This window comes from Podarcis erhardii (genome assembly GCF_964252035.2).
Source record: "Podarcis erhardii genome assembly, chromosome: 15".
Taxonomy (NCBI): domain Eukaryota; kingdom Metazoa; phylum Chordata; class Lepidosauria; order Squamata; family Lacertidae; genus Podarcis; species Podarcis erhardii.
Window position 1 is genome coordinate 16636922 of NC_138505.1, and position 12110 is coordinate 16649031.

The 12110-nt window shown below is 46.2% G+C and overlaps 1 protein-coding gene across 2 annotated transcripts in view; it reads right to left on the bottom strand.

Moving 5' to 3' along the window:
• ARHGEF2 (Rho/Rac guanine nucleotide exchange factor 2) overlaps positions 1 to 6320 on the bottom strand; it is a 112311-nt gene extending 105991 nt beyond the window's left edge. The window contains exon 1 of one of the 2 annotated variants that reach the window (XM_081842423.1): positions 6304 to 6320. The gene's annotated coding sequence lies outside the window, so the exon portion shown is untranslated. Of the gene's footprint in view, positions 1 to 4294; positions 4614 to 6303 lie in introns of those variants that run through there. The other variant, XM_081842421.1, reaches the window with a different exon arrangement.
• Positions 6321 to 12110: the final 5790 nt, after the last annotated feature.

Here is a 12110-nt window from a genome sequence, read left to right on the forward strand (position 1 = left end):
AAGGCCAAGAACCGCAGGAAAGTGGAGAGCGGTAGCCTTGGCATTGCCCATATAGAGGCGGCAGCACCTGGATGGCAAACTGAGCAGCCAGGCAGGCCCCAGACTTCTTCCCCTCCTGAGATTTATTATAGTCCTGTTTAGGTTTGCCTCTGTACATATAAATCAACATATGCAGATTTTAAGAACAAATCTCTCCTCTTTGTTTTTATGAACAATGCCACCCTATCTATCACTGCAGAGCCAGGCTACGGGCCCATCTCATCTAAAAAATTTTCCCAGGTACAAAAAGGTATTTCCCACCACTGGCTATCCATCCCCTTTAATTTAAGGTTGTCATGTTTCAAAAAGTGAAAATCCAGACACAGCTTTTGAGGGGGGCAAAGCTTTATTTATTTATTTATTTTTGCCAAAGTTTTTCTTGCAAAAGAAGTTTCTGAGCTATTTTCCTGGAGATTTCTGTGATTTCTGCCCGGACACTGTTTGCGGATATGTCTGGGAAATTCCGGACATATGGCAACCCTATTTCAATTGGCAGTGCCAGAATCCAGCCTGGGGACTCGCTTCATGCAAGACAGGTGATATGATAGCCGCCATCAGATATCTGCTGTCCCATGGAAGAAGAAGTGAGTTTGCGTTCTGCTGCTTCAGAGGGAAGAACTCAAACCAATGGATTCAAATTTTGACTAAACATGAGGAAGAATGTTATGGTGGCAGGAGCTTTTAAAAGTGGAACAGACTCCCTCGGGAGGTGGTGGACTCTCCCTCATTGGAGGTTTTCAAACAGAGGTTGGATGACGAGTCTGTCAGAGATTCTTTAGCTGTGATTCTTGCATTGCAGGGGGTTGGACTAGATGATCCACGGGCCCCCTTCCAGTTCTACAATTCTCTGATTCTAAAACAGATGGTATGGCTCCCTCTCCAATAGGAAACTGTACTCATATCGGCGCCAGCTAAAAACATTTTTGTTTAGACAAGCCTAAACAAAAGTTTAGTTTTAGTCTGTTTTTAGCCTCTTGCTATTTTAGCTTTTTGGAAGTTTTGGATTGTTGTTAAATTTTTCTTATTGATAATTTTATGGGCAGTTTTTTGTAAACCACTTTGAGTTTTGGGGGCTTATTTTTACAATCAAGCAGTATATAATTTTTATGAAATAAATACATAAATATTGAACCTTACAGGTAAAATGAAGAGTGTCAAAAACATCGCCAATCATAATTGTGTGGCATCTCTAAATCTCTTGTCTTAAGACCTCTAGGAGCAGCGGATGTGGTTTATAAAAAAGCCCTATCCTTGGAGGCAACATGGAGGTGGTCATTCCTAAGGATCATTCAAGGAGTATGCAAAAAATTCATCAGGGGGTGAACCCCACAGGAAAGTGGACCCACTTAGCTGTGGAGAACAAGGCCCTCAGTTGCCCAAGCAACCAGATTTCCATTTCTAAAGGTCTTTCACAGGGAAACATTTCCCCCCATTAGTAAGCAAATGAGGTCCAGATTCAAATCAGGAAAACAGAAGCATTAACCTCAAATGTCCCCAAGTGTAATTTGCTGTGAGGGCTGCTCTTCTGCCCTCAGCTTATGCCCACACAACAGAGTAAAACCATTCACCAGAGGAGCCACAAAATGGTGTAAAGTGGTGCCCTGACCTCAGTCTTGCTTTTTTATTCAAAACTGGAAATCCTCAAGAAGGGAACCCCAGTGCTCTAAATTTGCACCCCTGGGATTATCTTCAAGCAACAGCTAATCTAATATGTGCACAGCCTATAAAATAAAAAATGAAAATGAAAGGGCAATATCTCTCATAGGCCAATATCTCTTAACACCGGAAGAGCCAAACCTTCAGTTTAAACAGAACTCTCCAGCAGGGCAGAATTTTAAAATGGCAAACAGTAGCAGAGGCAACTGGAAAACCCCATCCTAAGGGAGGAAACGCTGAAATATTTGCCTGGGGTAGGGGAAGAGGAGATGAGGGTAGGCAAAGCAGCTTGCCTTCAACTACCTAGAGACCTGGGTCGTGCAAAAGGCGGAGCAGACCTGCTCTCTATTGATCCAGAAGCCGGGAGGAGACCCAGTGGGCGGAAATTGCCGGGAAGCAGATTTCAGATCAATCTGAGGAGAAGATTCCTAACTGCAAAAGCTACTTGGCATTGGGAGTTTCTCTGGTGACTACGTGGGTGGGGCACCTGTGGAACACCCTCCATGACAAGGATATAAATAACTATATAGCTTTTAGAAGACACCTGAAGGCAGCCTTGTATAGGGAAGTTTTTTTTTTAATGTTTGATGCTTTACGGTGTTTTTATATTTTGCTGGGAGCCTCCCAGACTGGCTGAGGCAAGCCAGTCAGATGGGTGGCATATAAATAAAAAAATTAGTAGTATTAGTAGTAAAGTAAAGTAAAGGTAAAGGACCCCTGGACGGTTAAGTCCAGTCAAAGCAGACTATGGGGTTGCGGTGCTCATCTCACTTTCAGGCTGAGGGAGCCAGCGTTTTTCCACAGACAGCTTTCTGGGTCATGTGGCCAGCGTGACTAAACCGCTTCTGGCGCAACGGGACACCGTGACAGAAGCCAGAGCGCACGGAAACACCATTTACATTCCCGTCGCAGCGGTACCTATTTATCTACTTGCACTGGCGTGCTTTCGAACTGCTAGGTTGGCAGGAGCTGGGACGGAGCAACGGGAGCTCACCCCGTTGCAGGGATTCGAAATGCCAACCTTCTGATCGGCAAGCCCAAGAGGCTCAGTGGTTTAAACCACAGTACAGTAGTAGTAGTAGTAGTTGGAAATATGGCTATCTGTCACTCACATTGGATGGCTATCTGTCACTCACAGGATGCTGCAGTTGCAGCATATAGGAACATAAGAGGAGCCTGCTGGGTCAGGCTAATAGCCCATCTAGTACAGCATCTGTTCTTATGGAATTGCAGACATGGAAGGGACTCTGGGGGTCATCTAGTCCAACCCCCTGCAATGCAGGAATCGCGGCTAAAGAATCCCCTAACAGATAGCCATCCAACCTCTGGTTAGAAACCTCCACTGTGGGAGAGCGCCCTCCACCTTCCAAGAGAGTCTATCAAACAGCTCTTACCATCAGGAAGTTCTTTCTAACTTTTAGCTGGAATCTCCTTTCCTGTCATTTGAATCCATTGTTCACGTCCTACCCCCTGGAGCAGCAGAAAACAAGCTTGCTCCATCTTTCATGTGACTTTTATTAACTGCCATGTTTGGATTAATTTCTCCTTGTTCATTTTTCAAGGGGTGACTGTCTCAAATGTCCTTACGTTCATTATGGAATTTGTACACCACTTGCGAGAGCGACTGAGTTATGTAAAGTAGCAGAGAAGTCTTAAAAGGAACCAATGTAATTAAGCCTGATTCTTTAGGCTTGCCTCGTATCAATTACCCTAAAGCTTTCCTATTTCTCCCACCACCACCACCACCTGCCTTGGGGAAAGACGGCAGATTATCTTCAGCATCAGTCTGGAGGATAGTAGAGGGTGCCCCTTAGCATGTGCAGAGTGCATTTCCCTCCACAGCAAGCTGGCATATCCGTGATCCCACTCTGAGGCTCTCCAAGGAGGCATCAGCTTATTTCCAAAACCCAACAGGGTGCTTTACAGTCCCAAGACACAGGGTAAAGGTTAGAGAGGAAGTAACTAGGTGAAAATCTTGAAGACAGGAGAACAGCTCAGAAGGAAGTTTTTTAAGCAACCACAACAAACCTCCGACAATAACAAATCAGTACCGTTGCCAAAGAACCAGTTTTAAAAAATAATTATCACAGACCCACAAACCAACAGGGAGGATAAAAACTTTCCAAACTCATATTCAGGTACTGCCTGCCTCAGCCTCACAATGCATGACCTACATCTCTCATTAGAGAATGAAGGCACAGCTCACTAGGTGAAAAGAACTCTGCCCATGCTCAGAGAGACACAACCATCCTTTTCCACATGCTCTAGGGCTAAGCCTTGGTGCTGAAAGAGTCAGGACTGAAGCAAACCCCCGTGAAGCCCTCACCAAAAAGTCCTCTGGGCACGTGCAGAGTGCCTTTGCTCCAACCAGCCCTGTGTTGCTGATCTTAAGGAGCAAAAGCTTCCAATCCAGGGAGGTCAGAAGCTATAACTCCGGTCATCAAACTTCTGGCATCTCTGGGGTCCTCCACAGCAAAAATAATAATAATTAAACTTTGTTTTGCTGCCAAGAGAATAGGAGAGCATCACCACCTGAAACCCATTTATAATAAGGGAGGGAGAAGGCAAAATCAAACAAACAAGCCCCTACAAAACGTACCTTTTGCAGAAGAGGGAGCAAGCCACTCTCCCATCAGCTCAGTTCCTCAGTTTCCCCCCAGTGTCGCTTCTGCCCTGGAGTTTCAGGGGGGTGGAAAAGAGTGAAATTAACCAGGATATCAGGTGTCCCTGTGCAGAACCAAAAGCCACCTTTTGCACCTCCTGGCTTGAGGGCTGCTTCCCAGCCTTTTCACTTTCTTCCTCTTCTCGGCTCCAGCCTCCTCCTCTCCTGACACCAAATAAACCAGGAACAGCCGCCCTGAGTTTAGATCCTCCTCGGAGTTAACCCTTTGCCCTTCCTTCCGCCTGCGGGCTCTTTGCAGCCACAGCCCCAAGGGGGGAAACTTCTGCTCCTCCTGCAAAAAGGTTAGGGTCCATCTCTCTCTCTCTCCCCCCCCCCCACCACCATGCCAGTTCTCCAGGGTTTTATATGCGCCCCAGGACCTGCCAATGAGATGGGAAGCCAGAAGAAAGAGGTCCTCTCTTGAGCTTGAGAAACAGAAGCACTCATAACTTAAAGGGGACAGCGCACAGATCATGCGTACCTTAGAGAGGAGAGAGAGATGGAGGAGGGTCGTCTTGAGCTAACGCAACCCAAGAAATCCAAATCAATCTTCATCTCAAATGGGGAGAAACTATTGTTTCTATTACCACCCAGTTTGCTCCAATGTATGCGCTTTAGGGGCAGAGACCAGATATTTTTTCCATTTTCATTCGTCTAAATAACCTTATGTATGTAAATAATAACTAATATTGCATCATCATAAACATATTTGTGGACTAATCTAACCACTCTAGTTCATTTACCCTATTTTATAGTCCTTGAGGGTTTTCCAATTAGCTTTTTTTTTAAAAAAAAGGAACGAAGAATAAAGTGTATTTGAACATGCACCTTTTCTCTTGAAAGGAAACAAGAGGCTGTTATTAGCATCTATTAGGCAAATCTGCCGCCCTTCCTCCAGACCTCCTATCTGCATATGCACAACACGTGTGCCTTTAAAAAAAATTAAAATATGTACTTTGCATTCCCTTTTTTGTTGTTTTGTGTCATGATCCTTGGGTGAGGGGTGATTATACAAATTTAATAATTTACTGACGATTTACTAATTATTCTATGCAGTTTATGTTGTATTTGCGGTATCCTATAATTATCATTCAGAATCATATAATTGTGAAGCAGGAAGGGACCACATGAGTAATCTAGTCCAACCCTTGCAATGCAGGAATTTTTTGCCCAAGGTGGGGTTCAAACCTATGACCTTGAGATAAAGAATCTCATGCTCCACCAGAGCTATCCCAGAGATTATGTTATCATTATTTATTGTTTGTAAGCTGCTTTGCAATTCATGTGAATGAAAAGCAGCATAGAAATATAATAAATCATTTTTTAAAAATCCCCCTGAGCACGTGCAGATTGCCTCTCCTTTCTTTTTTAAAAAAGTTGTGAGAACAGAGTGCTTCAAGGTACATGCAGAGTGTTGTTCCTTCATGTTTACCCTTTGGCACAGGTCTAAGCATACACTGTTGAATGTATATTGAGAGGCAGTGTGGTGTAGTGGTTAGAGCATCAGACAATGACCTGGGAGAGACCAGGTTTTGAATCCCCACTGGACCATGAAGCTCACTGGAGGTGACCTTGAGCTCAGACCAGCGTACCTCACAGGGTTGTTGTGGGAATTCAATGAGGAGGAGGGAGAGAGCCATGTACGCCACACTTTGAGCTCCTTGGAGAAATAAAGGTGGAATATAAATGCAATAATTAATAAATGAATAAACAATACCGTGAAAACACACTTTCCACCCTTCCGGGCTCTTAGAATCAGAACTGTAGAGTTGGAAGGGACCATGACGGTCATCTAGTCCAACCCCTTGCAATGAGGAATCTTTCGCCCAACATGGGACTCAAACCCTCAACCCTGTATAAGCTGAGCTATCGCAGGTCTTTGTTGACTATTGGGCCTGGAGGGTGAAATTCTGGCTGGTCCAGTGAAACTCTGACTTACCGCTCACCTTGAAATCATGCTCAGAGCCACTCTCTTTCTATTCATGTTTAGATGTGTGTGTGTTTTTGCCACAGAGGGAGGAGGAGAAAAGGCTTCTGGGTGGGCCAAAGCAGTAAATAATAATAAACCACCAATAATCCCAGCTGGCTAGGAGGAGGTATCCTGGAAGGGAGAGAGAGAGAGGAGAGAGGATGGCAAAGTCAGTGTGATAACAGAGGTGAGGCAAGGAACACACAAACACACGTCACCTTAAGCCCTCACCTTGTGCACACAGACACACAAGGCACAGACAGCAGCCCTCCTGCAAACATTCACACGCATGGGTGGAGCCTCTCCCGGCTGCTTCTGGGCACTGTTAAACCCTTCAATGTAGCAGAGGAAATAGAGAGAAATTTCTCTCTATCCACCTCTCATACAATACTAAAACTTTACGTCACCCAGACTGAAACAACTGTAGATTCAGGACACAAACACATAATTAGCCAGTGGAACTCCCTGCCACAAGATTAGGTGATGGCCGGAGGCTTCAGAAGGGGTGTGTATCATCAGAGTTCCCTGGGAAGAAGGGCTGATTGTTAAACCACTCTGGGAGTTGTAGCACTGAGAGGGGACTGGGGGGGGTGTCTCCTAACAAGCACCCTTAATGAACTACACTTCCCAGAATTCTTTGGGGGTAAGCTGCAACTGTTTAAAGCGGTATCGTAGTGGGAATGTGGCCTTTACGATCCAGAGTGACTGCGGTTTCCCAGCCAAATACAGTGATACCTCGGGTTACATACGCTTCAGGTTACATACGCTTCAGGTTACAGACTCCGCTAACCCAGAAATTGTACCTCGGGTTAAGAACTTTGCTTCAGGATGAGAACAGAAATCATGCTCCGGCTGCGCAGCAACAGCAGGAGGCCCCATTAGCTAAAGTGGTGCTTCAGGTTAAGAACAGTTTCAGGTTAAGAACGGACCTCCGAAACAAATTAAGTTCTTAACCCGAGGTACCACTGTAATGCAAACAAAAACACGTCTCTTCTAGGGGAGTTTGCAAGCAAATGATAAATTATACCACTTAATTCCACTCACACACACACACACACCCGGAAAAAACTAGATTAAAGGAAAACAAAGCTATGTGTCACAAATAAAACAGAGCAGTAAGAGTGAAACTAGCGTACAAAAATGTGCTACTGTGCACCGATGAAATTTATTGCAAAGAAAGGTAAATATGGAGAGAAACCTGCACTGAAATTTTCACGAGGGCTTTAAAGAAACCCTTTCAAACTGATGCAGAAACATGTCAAATTTAAGATGGGTAAAAATGAGAAATGGAGAGAAACTGAAGTCAGTTTTTTCTATCTCCTGTCTCAATGGGTGTAGCCGGGGGGGGGGGGGGGAGCTGCTCCCTGCAAATCAGCACAAATCAATACAAATATTAGATTCTGTCCCCCCCCAAAAAAAAATCCTGGCTACACCCATGCCTGTCTCCTCTTTGCTACTTTCTGCCCTTTCAAACGCAGACTCTCTTGCAGCTTGGAAAGCAAACAGGGGTGGCTCCTCCTGAGGAAACCTTTGTGCAGCATGACAAGGATGGCCTAGTGCCAACCTCTCAGCCGCTGCCCTCCAAGGAAGGCTCCGCTCTGCTCAGGATCCTGTTTGCGGGGAGGGGGTGCCTCCGAGGACGTGCAAAGCGCTGCCTCTCTCCACCGCTCAACATCCACAACTGTCCTCCAGTGCAGACCACCGGGCCCTCTGAGCATGTGCCGAGTGTGACATTGAGCTGCTCCTGCGGGTGGAATCCAGGAAAAGCAAGTTGGAACTGCACCCCCCCCCCTTTAAAAAGTCTTAGCTATGACTAACTTCAGCCCTGTTTCAATTAGCATGGTGTGTGGCCTGATCCTGCTCATGTCAGCCCCACTGAGTTCAACAGAGCTGACTCCCCAAGAAGTCTTGATTGTCAGTTCTCTTGCTGGGTTGGGCTCATGGAAGTCTGGATATGTTGAGGTGAATTTTCTCCACAACACACTAGGAAGACAGAGTGGTGTAGTGGTTAGAGTGTCAGACTAAGGCCTGGGAGGCCTGGGTTCAAATCCCTTGAGGGCCAGTCGCAGCCCCTTGGCCTAACCTACCTCACAGGGATGTTGTGGGGAATAAATGAGGCAGGGAGAGAACCATTCACACTTCCCCACACCCCTTGAGCTTCTTGGAGGAAAGTTAGGATATAAATGTTGTAGTGTAGTAGTAACAACAATAATAACAAATAATATTTTCAACACACGCACACACACAGGGGAGTGGACTCCTCTGACAGCAGATCAATCTTACCATTTCTCACTCCATCAGGAAACTATTTCTGCTGCAAGACCCACAAGATTTTTGAAGCGGAGCTCTTTATCCTCGTCTGTACTGGATTTGAAATTGTTTTTCTTTTCTTTTTTCTAAGTACGAAAGTGGATTTCCAATTGTTTTTAATAAATTGCGGTAATAGTTTTTAGTTGCGGGCGCTTCCACTGTGAAAATGCTTTTGAGGTGCTTTAGGGGAGGCAATTAATCAATGGGAAACAAACTCAACTCTGTGCTTCCAGCTTTTCAGCGAAAGAGATCACCTCAAAAGTCAGCAGGGCTCACCCTCGTGGACCCAATGATGCATGCTCATTTGGGCAAGCCGAGAAACTGAAGCCAAGTATTCAGATAAGTTGTCGCAGCCAGAAACTGGGAAGGCTCAGTGGCAAACCGCTTTCCTTGCATGAAGAAGTTCCCAGGTGCAATCTCCCACTGGCACCTCCAGAAAAAGAAATATGTTTGACAATAGGTTATTAGGGTTCAAAAATGTACCTCATTAGCATCTGGGGTCTGTGAAATGGCAGGCGCCTTTAATGCAAGTGTGCTAGAGATGTGTCCATTTAACTTCTAGGGACTGTGGAAGCAAAGCTGGCTCTAGCATGAGCCCGAATGATGCAGGGCGCTTCAACAGCAGATTTGGGGAAGTGGGCGGGTGGCATTTCAGAGTCCTTTCTCACCTTCCTTCCTTCCTCCCTGACTGGCTACCCTGACTGGCTACCCGCTCCCTCCTCCTTGTCGCTGGGTCTGCTTAACAGGTTTCCGCCAGGGCAGCCTGCTTCAAAGACCTTAACGACTTTAGGGGGATCACAGGCGGATGCCAGTGCTGAGACTTTCAGCAGGTTACATGTGCATGTGTGCGCAGACCTTTAAATTTGTGGGCTGTGCAGGTTTTCTTCAGGCTGCCCTGGTTGCAAGGATATTTAAGCTAGTAAGTCAGGTGTTTAATGTCTCTTGGCCATGGTGGTGCAATAGAGTAGGAATTCAAGGGATATTAAGGGAACTGAGACCAGGGACAATCAGAGCAAGAATCTCTTCTGGTTCTGCCTCTGCAGTGTTAATTTTCCCGTCTAAAAACCAAACCTACATGTTGCACCTGTCATTGAGGTGCTACTGGAAAACATATCCCCAGGGCTGAGTTCTCTGGCTTCTCTGTCTCTTTGCTGCCAATTCTTATACACTGGATGGAGAGTTTCGTTTGGGAAGACGTTTGGGATCTTTGGAGAGCATGAAGTTGTATCTGACTGCCTCTGTTAAATTTATTGGCTGGCGTCGTTTTAAAAATCTATTTCACTGGTTGTTTATCGATATTGTTTTGTTACGCTTTCTATATATAAAATGTCTGTTTTCAAAACATAAGATATACAGTGGTACCTCGGGTTACAGATGCTTCAGGTTACATACGCTTCAGGTTACATACTCCGCTAACCCAGAAATAGTACCTCGGGTTAAGAACTTTGCTTCAGGATGAGAACAGAAATTGTGCTCCGGCGGCAGGGCGGCAGCAGGAGGCCCCATTAGCTAAAGTGGTGCTTCAGGTTAAGAACAGTTTCAGGTTAAGAACGGACCTCCGGAATGAATTAAATACTTAGCCCGAGGTACCACTGTAATTTTGCAGTTAGAGGCAAGCTACAAAGCGTAATATCATTGCACAGTTTAGCATACCACCCGCCAATTAATTTGAAACAGTTTTCATATTATGGGCCCTGCTTGGGTGAAACTGGAAAGGGGAAATAGCTTCAGTCAAAGGATAGAATGGGGTGGTCCTTCAGGCATCTTGGTGCCAGGTCTTGTAGGGCTTTGTGGGCATTCCCCAACCTGGTGCCCTCCAGGTGTTTTGGACTCCAACTCCCATCAGCCCCAGCCAGCACTCTGGAATGTCCGGCAGAACCACACCTCCCCGCTGCTTTTACACAGAAGCCTTTAAAAACAGGAGACTCCAGGGACTTGCAGCTGTGTTGTTAAAGATTGTGGAGACAAAAGGAAGGCTATAACATGCATGTTTTGCCTGCAGAAGGTCAAATCCAGGTAGCTCATGTTCCAGGCAAGAGAATCTCAGGTGCCGGTGCTGACAAACAAAGGGGGAACGGCTGCCAACCAAGGCAAGCGATAGAGGACAGGTCAGAGCTCCAAGAGCTCATTGTTTATGTTACTTTTGATAGAGCAGCTTCTCCAAAAAACTGGTGCCTCAAGCTTGGATCTCAATAATTCAGACCCTGATGACTTCAAGACCAAAGTACTGCAAGGCACTCTGTGTGGGGCTTTCCCTTGCACTTGGCCCCAGAAACTGTAGCCAGTGCAGAACGCTGCAGCGCAGTTGCTGACAGGAGTGGCTCTGTGCCAGTGGGCAAATGGGTGGGTTCCCGTCACGTCCCTTAACCGTCTGGTAGTTAGAAAGACAAAAGCCAGAGCTGAGGTGTGTGGGAGCTAGAAGCTAGAAGCAGGCTGCAGGCTGGGCAGCTGAGAGACAGAGCCATGCCTGATTTCTGCTGCAGCTAGGGGAAAAGCAAGACCCTCTGGGGGTGTGAATGCTGTGAGCGCCTCTGTCGTAGGCTCAGGTTGTATATACACAGTGGTACCTCTGGTTACGTACTTAATTCGTTCCGGAGGTCTGTTCTTAACCTGAAACTGTTCTTTACCTGAAGCACCACTTTAGCTAATGGGGCCGCCGCGCGATTTCTGTTCTCATCCTGAAGCAAAGTCCTTATCCCGAGGTACTATTTCTGGGTTAGCGGAGTCTGTAACCTGAAGCGTCTGTAACCTGAGGTACCACTGTACATCTAAGTAAACCATACATCCTAGAGACACCACAGTCTCTGCTGTCCCTCATCCTGAGGAAACCGAACCTGGGAATCTCGCACAGCTCAGGAGATTGGGGTGGTGTGAAACATTATTCATGTAAGTATATATTATGTAGCATTAATAGCTCTCCGAGTAGCTTCTGAAAATCAGTTCTAAGATGGCCAGTGAAATGGGAAATAGGGTTGCCAGGTCAGTAGCATCCCTGACCTTGAGATTTCAGGATCTAAACCTGAGACCTAGGGGTGGCCTTTGGTGATGTCACAGGGGAGGGCTCTGGAGATGGAGGTTAATTGGGAGAGGGAATGGGAGAAGGGAGGAGACCTCCCTAGAGATAATTTGCAGCCAGCTCCTACCAGGTTGAAGCTTATAAGCAGCATGCAGTCTTAATATATTTTTTTCTTATTATTAAAGGCACTCTTGCCCACCCAGATATTCAAATCCTCTGTCCCCCCCCCCCCGCCGACACCTGGAGGATGTCAGGCAAACCTGGAGACTTCAAGTCAGCCTTAGAGATCTCACAGCCCTAATGGGAAGCCAAGAACCATGTCCCACGAGGCCAGCTTGTGTAATTCTTACCTGCCTCTCTGAGGTCAAGTCTCCCCAGATCAGATTCCCACCTGGATTGCAGGACTCCTTGGCTGGCAGAGTTGTTCATCACATAATTAAACTGCAAAGTCCTTGAGG